The sequence below is a fragment of the Phocoena phocoena genome, chromosome 16, assembly GCF_963924675.1.
Source record: "Phocoena phocoena chromosome 16, mPhoPho1.1, whole genome shotgun sequence".
NCBI lineage: Eukaryota > Metazoa > Chordata > Mammalia > Artiodactyla > Phocoenidae > Phocoena > Phocoena phocoena.
In genome coordinates this window covers 53,848,524-53,860,926 of record NC_089234.1, presented here as the reverse complement: position 1 = coordinate 53,860,926, position 12,403 = coordinate 53,848,524, and positions in this window count along the sequence as shown.

The window sequence follows — 12,403 nt, the reverse complement described above, 5'->3', positions numbered from 1 at the left end:
TATCTATGTACACCAGCATAGAATTACCTCCAAGATTTACTGTTGAATAAAGAAAGCAAGTTGCAGAAAAATGCGTGTAATACAATCTCATCATGAACCAAAGAATGTCTGCGAGTCTGTGTGCATGTATATTATACACTATTTTATTTATATATATATATATTTTATATGTGTATAGCTGAAATCTAGAAGAATGCACCTTCAGCTGCTAATGGTGTGATCACTGCTATGCACAGGGATTAGGATGAGAGCGAGAGTACTAATGTAACTGGGAACTTTATGTTAGACCTTCTGATTGTTGAATGATTTGATGTTTCACAACAAGCACAGGATACATTTGTAATAGCAGTAACAACTCCTGTTGCAGCCACATTCATCTTTGTCCAGAAGAGGAAACTGACGTCCAGAGAAAGGGCCTTGCCCAAGTCCAGCCAGGAGGTTAGCAGCCAGGAGGTTAGCAGGGCAGCAGGAAGCAGACGAGAGAGCAAGACTGGGAGGGACCAGAGGTGAGCAAACAAGGCCCAGCTGGGGAGACTGTAGAAAACGTGCTGAGTGTTAAGGGAGAAGAGGGGCTGGGCCCTGCCTCCCCAAACTCTGAGAGCTCCCTTATCCCTGAGAAAGTGGAGAACAGAGTTTTGAGACCCAGCACAGGACACAGTCCCTGAGTGTGAAGGACCTGGTGGAGGTGACCATGATGCAGATTGAGGAAATGATGCCGAGGACAATCTAACTGCCTCTGACTGAGATAGGGAGTGGGTGCCAGAGATCAGGGTGGAGCAGCCCGGGACCCACTATTTCCACCTTCATCGCCCCCATTTTACAAATGGGATTGAGAACAGATAGGAAACCTGCCCAAGGTCACACTGGACTCCAAAGGCTGCTCTTCACTGCGGAGGTGCCTCAGGCTATGGAAGTGCATCTTGCTAAGGGTGGATCCCAAAACTAGCGTGTGACCTACACTTACCTAGGCCTTGAACATCCTTTAAAAAAAAACCCCACACTTAAATTGAGAATTTTGCAACCAAAATTTGAACACCACTGCACTTGACTAAGAAGGAACAAAAACAAAATAGAACAGAAAAGAGAAAAGAAAAAGGAAGGAAGGAAAAGAGAAAAGAAGGTATATGCAAATATCTTAGCTGTGGAACAATTCTGCTTTAACTCAGTTTCCTAGGACTAAGAGATATAGATGAGTGCAGAATTCTCAACTGTTCCAACCAGTCTGCAGATTTTATTCCTTTGTAAATCTAAAATATAACGAATATTTTGTATGGTGTTGTAAAGCTTAAATGGGGGGGAAGTAGGGTTGCACATTTCTGACTGAGGTATAAATGTCGTTTGTAAACTAAATGTTCAAATGATTGCTGTCTCCTCAGGGTTGCCACTTGAGCCTGAATTTCCAATCTGCCCAGATAAAGAAGAGAGGATTTGGGAGGGAATTCTACTGGAGTGATGGCTCGGAAAAAGGTTAGTAGTTGGGATATGTACTTTTGGGTCAATGTTAGTGAAGTCATTTGCCTAAAAGGGGCAGAAATGCCGATTCAGGATCAATAAGAGGTAAATTTGGTTGTGTGGGGCAAGGTTAGATTAGAATTTTTAAAAGAGCCAGAGAATTTAACTTTTTTTTGTTTTTGTAAATTAACTTTTATTGGAGTATTGTTGCTTTACACCGCTGTGTTAGTCTCTGCTGTACAGCAAAGTGAATCAGCTGTACATATACATATATCCCTTCTTTTTTGGATTTCTTTCCCACTCAGGTCACCACAGAGCACTGAGTAGAGTTCCCTGTGCTATACAGTAGGTTTTCATTAGTTATCTATTTTATACATAGTCGTGTATATATGTCAATCCCAATCTCACAATTCATTCCACCCACCACTTCCCCCTTGGTACCCATACATTTGTTCTCTACGTCTGTGTCTCTATTTCTGCTTTGCAAATAAGATCATCTGTACCATTTTTCTAGATTCCACACTTATGTATTAATATATGATATTGGTTTTCTCTGACTTGCCTTACTCTGTATGACAGTCTCTAGGTCCATCCATATCTCTGCAAATGACACAATTTCGTTCCTTTCTGTGGCTGAGTAATATCCCATTGTATATATGTACCACATCTTCTTTATCCATTCCTCTGTTGATGGACATTTAGGTTGCTTCCATGTCCCGGCTATTGTAAATAGTGCTGCAATGAACACTGGGGTGCATGTATCTTTTTTAATTTAATTTTAAACAATTGCTACTCTTGTGAATCTCTAATTTGTTGTGCCTGATCTGTAGGCCTTCGTCAGAAAAAAATGTGTATATATCAGATCTCAAAACTGAGGGACATATGAGAGCAACCACGGTCATAGGGATTAACTTGCCAACTAAGGAATGTTGCTTGCCATCCAGTTCTACAGGAATCAAGATACTAGCCACTGCAGTTACTGACGTATGGCAACACTCTGGAAAGAATTCAGGGTGAAGCTCAGGAATGAGGCACTCTGTGCTCTGGGAAAACTGTGACAACAGGCCCTCAGATAGTTACATATTTTCGGGAGAAATTTTTATGGACCCAAATTCTTGCACTGTCCCATGCTTAGAAAAGTATAAAATCATTAACTGAGATATCTGATCCTTGTGACTGGTAGCAACCTTCTACAGAGACGTGTGCTTGATTGTACACATCCCTTCTCCAAAATCACATACCTCTTCCTCCTGGGCTCTAGTCCTCAGTAAGACAGTAAATAAACTCAACTCACAGCTCTTATGTTGTGTGTGTGCGTGTGTGTGTGTGTGTGTGTGTGTGTGTGTGTGTGTGTGAGTGTTTCAGTTAACAAGCTAAAAAACAGAATGACATTGAGAACTGGCCTGGAAGTTAAGGTTCAAGGTAGCTGTTTCCCAGCTCTGCTGCTTATTTGCTCTGTGTGCTTGGGTAGTCAGCTCACACTTTCTGGGCATTTGTTTCCTCTTCTGCAAAATCAAGTGGTGGGTGTAAGGAGCCCAGAGGAGCTGAGGTTCTCAGCAGCGATGGCAGCTCCTTTCTGCTCACGTCACAAGCCTTAGGAAAGCAGCCTTGTTGGCAAGCTGGCTGTCTGCATTCCATACTCAATTGCCCACCTTGGAGGAAGATGAAGTTGGAGGCAGTCACGTTGCCTTGTACTCAGAGCCCAGGCCGGCAGAAGGCATGCCTATCCTGGCTGCAGCAGGTGCTAAAGGCAGAACTGGGCAGTGGTTAAGACTTGGGGGAGTCAGAGAAACCTGGTCTCCAATCTCAGCTCTACCCCTTTCTAGACATGAGATCTCTGGTAACTTGCTGTCTCTGATCTGAGTGTCCTCTGTAAAATGGGAATGTTAATAGTACCCATGCCTCTTGGGCTTGTTGAGAGAATCAGATAAGATGTGTATAAATGCCTAGAACAGTGCTGGGCACATATTATGTATTCAATCAATGTTAACTATTATTATTTTTGTTGTTTTTATTACTCAAAATCAAATCTTAACTTCCTACCTAATATAGGAATTCTTTCTATGGCATATGAGACAAGTGGCTATTCTCACTCTTCTTGAATACTTCCAGTGACAGGAAGCTCACTACTTCTCCCAGTAAATTGTTTCACGAGTGGATAGTGCTTTTGGAATTTTATGGACTTTTAAAGCTGGTACCTTATATAAATCTCAGGTTTAACTGCCTCATGAGGAAACCCAAGTTCAAGAGGTATCAATAAAAGATTTGCTCAAGGCTGCATGGCTAATTAGGTGGCAGCTGCTCCCTTCTTCTGCCTTCCAATCTTTTAAATAGATTTATTTATATTTTTATTTATTTTGGCTGTGCCGGCAGCTGCGGCACACGGGATCCCCATTGCGGCATGTGGAATACTTAGTTGTGGCATGTGAACTCTTAGTTGCAGCATGCCTGTGGGATCTAGTTCCCCGACCAGGGATCGAACCTAGCCCCCCTCCCCCACCCCGCCCTGCACTGGGAGCGCAGAGTCTTACCCACTGGACCACCAGGCAAGTCCCCTGCTTTCCAATCTCATTCACTAAGTCCATTTTCCTTAGTGCATCTGAGAGCTTTGATACTGCATCCACCAATGCCCCCCACTCTCCCCAAAGAACAATTCCTGGAGGGCCCAGGCTGTCTGTTGCTGGGCCTCTTTGGATCCCAGATAATGTTAAAGGTTCATTGACTCACTCATGGCTGCTGGGATAAAAACCTCTATTTTAGAACTTCCAAATGATGAAGGCTGAGTTCTCCTTGCTGCATTTTCCAAGACAGTCCCCTCCCCCCACCCCAATGTCACTGGGATGTTTCAGCTCTGCCCCATTCCTCAGCACAGCCCTTTGGTTGCCCAGCCCTCCCTAGTCCCACTGGCCTCTTAATCTCCATCCTGATGCTGTTTGAATACTCCTGGTCTCACAGGCCCTAAAGGCCAATGCCCATTTCCCTACCTGCTCCACCTAGTCTGGATGTATCGTCACACCAGAAGTGGTACCCCTGGGGACAGTTATAGCTGTCCTGAATGGAGCTATCTTCCCCACAGTGATTCCAGAAAAATAGCATGTGTACCTGTTCAGGAGAGGGGCCTGGCCACCCTCCCCCCCAGAAGCCCTCAGTGCCACTGACTTGACGTTGGATGATGCCTCATAGCATCATCAACGACATCAGCCCTCCTACCCAGCTCACTCGCTCTGTGCTCCAGATCTGGCCTCTTCCCCTCCCCCTCTTGAATTAATCAGGAAGCCTCACTGTGATCTTTATAAGGCCAAGCTCCAGCGGTTTCAGAGGAGGCCTCTGTAACCAGTCCCTGGTTAGACTCATGTTCAGATGGAAACATCTTTTCCTTCCAGGTGCCATTTCAAAGGGATATTTGAATGGATTGCTTACTTGAAGTAGAATTCAGATGATTTCTGCACAAGGATTTAGATGGTGGAGTCCACTTTAAATATGTATTTCACAGAGCAAAATATTTCACTGCGAATATATGGATGCCAGAGAGAGATTTTATGCTATGGTTGCACCTGTGATTTACAACCAATAGGCAACAAACACACATGTAACAAACATACGTTTGGGAGTCACAGCTATCTCTTGACTCTTGGTTCTACCCCTCACTAGCTCTGATTGTTAACGAGCTACTTAATTTCATTAGGCCTCAGTTTTCTAATTAGGAAAATGGGATGCCAGGGCATACCTCCTAGGGGTTAAAGTGAGGATTAAATGAAAAAATGCAAACAAGGCTCTAAGCATACTGCCTGGCCACCCACTGACTGTTCAATTAATGTTACTCTTATTATTTTTAACAAAGAAGCAACATTCTATGGGATTCCTGCAGATTCAAAGGATATAATGGGTTTACATAAGGAATGCTTGTCTCTGGCCTACAGTGTGTTTTGCAACAGCCATTACAGGATGCCAGGACAATACTAAATATGTTTCAAAATTGAAATTTCATAATATATTTATTTTCAGTTTCCTAGGAAATATTCTGTAATACCCAGAACATAAGCCCAGCAAATTCTTTTGCTATGCAGGCATTAAAGCTTCGTAAATGCTATAAATAACCTTTTCAGTGTACATGTGCAACGTATTACTGCTGCACCTTTAACCAATGGCAAGAACATCCCTAGGTCTGCAGAATGTTTACAATATTTGTACATTGCTATGGATACAGTATCAAAGGCAGGCGCCAGTAACATGAACAGGATGTAGGGGTTTAGGGCCGCTAACAACAATGATGGAAACTACTCTCACTCTTAATGCATCTTTCTTGGATAATATTTGTAAAATATTTGGGAGGTGAGCCATGCTGTTGAGAACATTACTTTGGATGTTTCATCCAATATGCTGACAGGCAGCTTGGTGAAATAGCAAGGAGTCAGAGACCCAGGTCTGACAGCAAATTGATTGTGTGACATTGGTGGTTACCTTTCTTTGTAGGCGCGCAATTTCTCCCAGTGTAAAATGATGGTGGGGGGTGTCTATCTGAAGATTTCTGTAGTCCGTTCCAGCATTCTGATTACGGGTTGACCACAGACATCATTTGGTCTCATATCCTGTGTAGTTAAATGCAATTCTGGCTAAGTTGAACAAAGTTAAGACAGATTTTTGGAGGCATCCAAGATGAGCTATACTAGTTGGCCAGCCTGGACTTTCTTTTCTCTGTTGTTTCCTGTCTTGTTCAAAAGGCTTGTAAGTTCCAGTTGGCTCTCACACTGTCTTAGAGATGATTTTTTTTCCCCTCCAAGGGAGCAACAGGGAATGTGGGCAACTCAGCTGTTTTTTGGCAAATGTCAAAACTTAACTGGAAATCAAATTAAGTTACCAAACTCACACTGTCCTAGGAGTCCTTCTCAAGGTGCCAAAGTTTAGTAGCAATTGACATATGGCAACATATATATTACTATTCATTTAAATCAGAAATACTTGCTCACAAAACAGCAGTGTACATTTTCCAAGAACAGGCACAGCAAACACCTTGGAATTTTTGCCTGGAAGTGGGGGCATCAGGGAGATGGAGATAAAAGGAAATAAACAAAACGAGAAGGGAGTAGACACTGGAACTCAAAGACATGAGATTTATCTAGGGTAATATAGCTGGTAAGTATTGGGTAACAGTTTGAACATAGTTGTCACTCAAAAGCCAAGGGTGCAACACATATATATGGAATCTAAAAAAATATGGTTCTGATGAACCTAGGGGCAAGACAGGGATAAAGATGCAGACATAGAGAATGAACTTGAGGACACGGGGAAGGGGAAGCGGAAGCTGGGACGAAGTGAGAGAGTGGCATGGACATATATACACTACCAAATGTAAAATAGATAGCTAGTGGGAAGCAGCCGCATAGCACAGGGAGATCAGCTTGGTGCTTTGTGACCACCTAGAGGGGTGGGATAGGGAGGGTGGGAGGAAGGTTCAAGAGGGAGGGGATATGGGGATACATGTATACATATAGCGGATTCACTTTGTTACACAGCAGAAACTAACACAACATTGTAAAGCAAGTATACTCCAATAAAGATGTTAAAAAAAAAAAAAGCCTAGGGTGCTATTCCATTACACCCTGCTGCCTTTTGCTCTTAAGTGGAAATACCCATTACAATAAAAGATTGAAATGTGACTTGTTATTTATCAATTCTCTCAGAGGGTTGCTATGTTGTTACTTTTCCCTTAGAAAGTAGAATACCTGCAAGATTCCCTCTTAGGGAGCTCTCTCTTTATCAGATCTTATCTTTTTGGGGTGATTTCATTTCCTAGTAGCAGGAAAGATAAGATTAATTCATCTTGGGTTTTCTGAGGTTGTATCAAGGTGAAAAATTCTGGTTCATTGAGATTTTAGAGGACTCTAGAGGGTTAGAAAGTGGAAAGTTCCTCAAACTTTGGTTCTTTTTTTTTTTTTTTAGATGTTGGGGGTAGGAGTTTATTAATTAATTAATTTATTTTTGCTGTGTTGGGTCTTCGTTTCTGTGCGAGGGCTTTCTCTAGTTGTGGCAAGTGGGGGCCACTCTTCATCGCGGTGCGCGGGCCTCTCACTATCGTGGCCTCTCTTGTTGCGGAGCAGAGGCTCCAGACGTGCAGGCTCAGTACTTGTGGCTCACGGGCCTAGTTGCTCCGCGGCATGTGGGATCCTCCCAGACCAGGGCTCGAACCCGTGTCCTCTGCATTAGCAGGCGGATTCTCAACCGCTACGCCACCAGGGAAGCCCTAAAGTTTGGTTCTTTTTAAAAAATTTTATGTATGGTTGACTTACAATATTATATTAGTTTCAGGTGTAGAACATGCTCATTCAATATTTTTATAGAGTACACTCCATACAAAGTTATTGTGAAATATTGACTACTTTCCTGTGTTGTACATTACAGCCTTGTTAACATTTATTTTATACCTGGAAGTTTGTACCTCTTAACCCTTTTCATCTATTTTGCCCCTCCTCCCCACCGGCTCCCTTTGGTAGCCACTAGTTTTCTGGTTCTGCTGAGCCATGTCAGCAGCTGCAGCTCCCAGTCAGCCAGGAGATAACGAGGGTAAACCACTGATACACTTACAACCATTCCATATCCACACAATCATTCAGTACAGTATTCGTCAAATTACATGACATATTTAACACTTTATTATAAAATAGGCTTTGTACTAGATGATTTTGCCCAACTGTAGGCTAATGTAAGTGTTCTGAGCATGTTTAAGGTAGGCTAGGCTAAGGCATGACGCTTGGTAGGTTAGTTGTATTAAATGCACTTTCTTTTCTTTTTTAAAAATTTATTTATTTTTGGCTGCACTGGGTCTTCATTGCTGCGTGCGGGCTTTCTATGGTTGTGGTGAGTGGGGACTACTCTTCACTGCAGTGCGTGGGCTTCTCATTGTGATGGCTTCTCTTGTTGTGGAGCACGGGCTCTAGGTGCACGGGCTTCAGTAGCTGTGGCATGCGGGCTCTAGAGCACAGGCTCAGTCGTTGTGGTGCACAGGCTTAGTTGCTCCGCGGCATGTGGGATCTTCCCAGAACAGGGCTTGAACCTGTGTCCCCTGCATTGGCAGACAGATTCTTAACCACTGCGCCACCAGGGAAGCCCCTAAATGCATTTTCGATTTACAGTTCAATGTACAGTGGGTTTATTGCGACATAACTAAAGAAGCTCTATATTTCAACTTACTCTCATGCCCAGTTCATTTATCCTTCTGCCCTCCCTCCCACACACACATACACATATACCCATCATGGAAATTGGCTAGAATGTATATAATTTAAATTTGGGCTTGTTTATATCCTTTTATTTTTCTTTGATGCCTCTCCTCCCTCCTTACCCTGTATCTCTGGCAGCATTGCCTGACTTTTTTCCCTTTTATTATTTAAGGACGTTTTCCAAAAGTGTTTTCAATGTGGGTCTTTTTGTGTGGCAAACATTCTGAGCCCTTGAAGGCAGGGAATCCTTTTCCCATCACTCTCTCCTGTTTGAATGATAATTTGGCTGAATATAAAATTCTACATTCAAAGTAATTTTTCCCCGGTACTTTTAAACTATTTTTCACTGTCTTCTAGCATCCAATGTAGCTGTTTGATGTCTGTTCCTTGTCATTCCTTTGGAGGTTGATCGTTCTTTCTCTCTGGAAACTTAGAATTTTCTCTTTGTCTTGATTATTCTCAAATTTTATTGTTATGCCTAGGGATTGGTATGCCTTATCTCTTTTGTTTGGCCCTTTATAAGTCATTTCAAATAAGGTCATTTGGGGGAAATTACTCTCCATTATTTCTTCAAATATTTCTTCCACTCCATTTTATTTTTCTCTCCAACTGGAACTAATACCCCTAGGCGCTGGCATTTTTATGTTTATCATCCACATTTCCAGGCTTTTCTTTTGTATTTTATGTTTTGTATTTTCCTGTGAGACATCCACAAGTTTGAGTCTACAAATTCTTTCTTCAGCTACATCCATTCTATTTCACTTGTTCGATTTTCATTTAATAGGTTCTTTATTTCAACTATTTTATTTTTCATGCCTAATATTTTCACCTAGTTCTTTTTTGTGTGTGATTTCTTATTTGTATATCATATTGCTAACATATTCTCTTATTAACTCCTTATGTCCTACTTAAAGAGGGTTTTTAGATTCCGGGTCCTTATGTTCCAACACTTCTGTTTCAGATGACAGGTGTGGCTCAGCTTATGCTTGTCATTCTCTGCTGCCCGGTGCTTTGGGCTTGTGATCTTGTTTTCCCTTGGGGCATCAACCAGCAGGTCTGATAATGCATTGGGGGAGGGCTAAGGCCAGGCCCTAGTCTACACTGAAATCAGTGATTTAAAGATGAGAATTCAGGAACCACAGAACCCTTAAAGAGTCCCTGTTTGATACCATTCCATTGGTCACTCTTTTGCCTGAGGTTTTCACTTTTGAACCTTTAGGAAGAAATAACAATGTAGTCCACAATCCTTGTGATTTGATTGGGAGTATAGGGGAGTGATTGCCTGAGGGCTGTCAGCCTGTTTTCATGAACTCTCCCCCATCACCCAGTGGGGCTTTGTGTTGCTAATATCAGGAGAAGCTGCCATGGACCCTGCTACTGCCCACTTCTGTGCTGAAGGGTCAGGCCCATAACTGTCTGCTCAATTTGAGGGAGAGACAAGAACAGAAGATGAAAAGTTCCCCATCAAACTAGTTCTCCCTGCTGCCCAAGGCTCCCCTTTCTCCACCTCTACACCAATTCTAGTCTTCTGTCCAGGATGGTGGGTGGGAACATTCCCTACATTTTCCCTTTGGTTTTAGGAATTCATACTTCTCTCATGTGTCTACTGTTTCTTCAAGTTTGATCTTGGGAGAAGGAGTCAGTGGCCTGAGCTGGTCAGCCATTTGGGCAGGGATCTCCCCTCAGTGTCCTCAACTTTAAATTGTTACCTCAAAGAGTTGTGGATGTTAGGTATTTCATATTGGTGTCTAGAATAAAAATAAATATTTGAAAAATATTGAGTTCTTTTTTACTTTCAAAAGACCTCAATCCCAAACTTTTATTCTCAAGGAGGGAGGAGTATGCAGATATGCCAATTGGCTACTTTCATCAGCTTTTTAAAAATTCTTTTTTTGAAAATCCAAGTATACTTGATTTACAATATATATTAGTTTCAGGTGTACAACATAATGATTCAAAATTTTTATAGATTATACTCCATTTAAAGTTATTATAAGGTACTGGCTATATTTCTTGTGCTGTACAATATACCCTTGTAGCTTATCTATTTTATATAGTAGTTTATACCTTTTAATTCCCCATCCCATCTTGTCCCTCCCCCTTTCCCTCTCCCCACCGGTGATCACTAGTTTGTTCTCTATACCTGTGAGTCTGTTTCTGTTTTGTTGTATTCATAGCATTTTTAGCCCCACAGCTGTGCTTTTCGCCAGTTGTCAGGACTCCAAGGATTGTTTACACTGAGTGCTGAGCTCCCAGTGAGGGTGTTTAGCTGTGCTTCTTATTGACACAAACATGTTGTCATGTCTAGAAATCAACCCCAAGCCTCACGAAATCAGGGTCAAACCATTTGGGTTCTTATTCTAAATTTTCTCTAAAAATCTTACTACTCAAAGTGGTCTGAAGATCACCAGGGAGCTTACTGGATGTGCAGAATCTTGGACCCGCTCCACACTCACTGAATCAGAGCCTGAATTTTCACAAGATCTCACAGAATCCATCTGCACCGTCAAATTTGAGAAATTCAGGATACATCATCACCCATGACCAACCTTCCAGTAAAAGCTATACTCTTGATTAATGTTACAGTTTACAAAGTTGGTTTACATAGATGATTTCATTTAAATTTACTATTTTATCTTCATCCCAGCCACAATGTAAAATTATTCTTATTCTTTTTCATGATGAAATTGAGGTCCAGGAAGGTGACAGACTTGCCTAAAATCCTGTGTCTGAAGCCAGGTAAATCCCAACTTCAGTCTCAGTGGATAGTGGAACACTTTTTGATTATTAATGGTGTGCTGCATGTAGCATTAGTATGCGTGGTGATTTTAGGTATCGATGTAAAGTATGCTTTATTCTCATATGTATTAGAGAAAAATATAATGAACAAACTAACCAGGTGTGGCATTTCATAGTTATTATTGCTTAAGAAGATTTGTATTGCGAGGGTGGTCCTTCCATGTCCGAGGGTCAGGGAACATTTCTCTATATTATAGATGTCACTCCTCTCTTTTATTTACAGCAATGTCAAGATTTCAATTTTAGTGACAATTCATATTGAGTAATTTTTTATTTACTACAAACATCCAGTGCAATGTCTTGGTACAGGAAAAAGTAAAAGTTCTTTCATGAATATTTCCCCGAACAGTATTAGTACACCAAAGGTATTTTCCACAGTCCAACTTTATGCCTTACTATAAACAGAAATGTAGCAATTAGTATACTCAATCCTATTCAGAAAGCTTAAGAGCCATCTTTTTTTTAATAAATTTATTTTATTTTATAGTTATTTATTTTTGGCTGCGTTGGGTCTTTCTTGCTGCGCATGGCCTTTCTCTGGTTGCGGTGAGCGGGGGCTACTCTTTGTAGCAGTGTGCGGGCTTCTCACTGCAGTGGCTTGTTGCGGAGCACAGGCTCTAGGTGCACGGGCTTCAGTAGTTCTGGCACGTGGGCTTCAGTAGTTGTGGTTCACCGGCTCTAGAGCACAGGCTCAGTAGTTTTGGCACATGGGCTTAGTTGCTCCGTGGCATGTGGGATCTTCCCAGACCAGGGCTTGAACCCGTGTCCCCTGCATTGGCAGGAGGATTCTTAACCACTGTGCCACCAGGGAAGTCCCTTAAGAGCCATCTTAAAATGTTTGTGGATAGAATTGCAAATACAGTATTTTGGATAGGATTTTCAAGTGTCCACCGTGGAATCAGACTATAATCTTCATAAAGAGAAATGTGAAATGA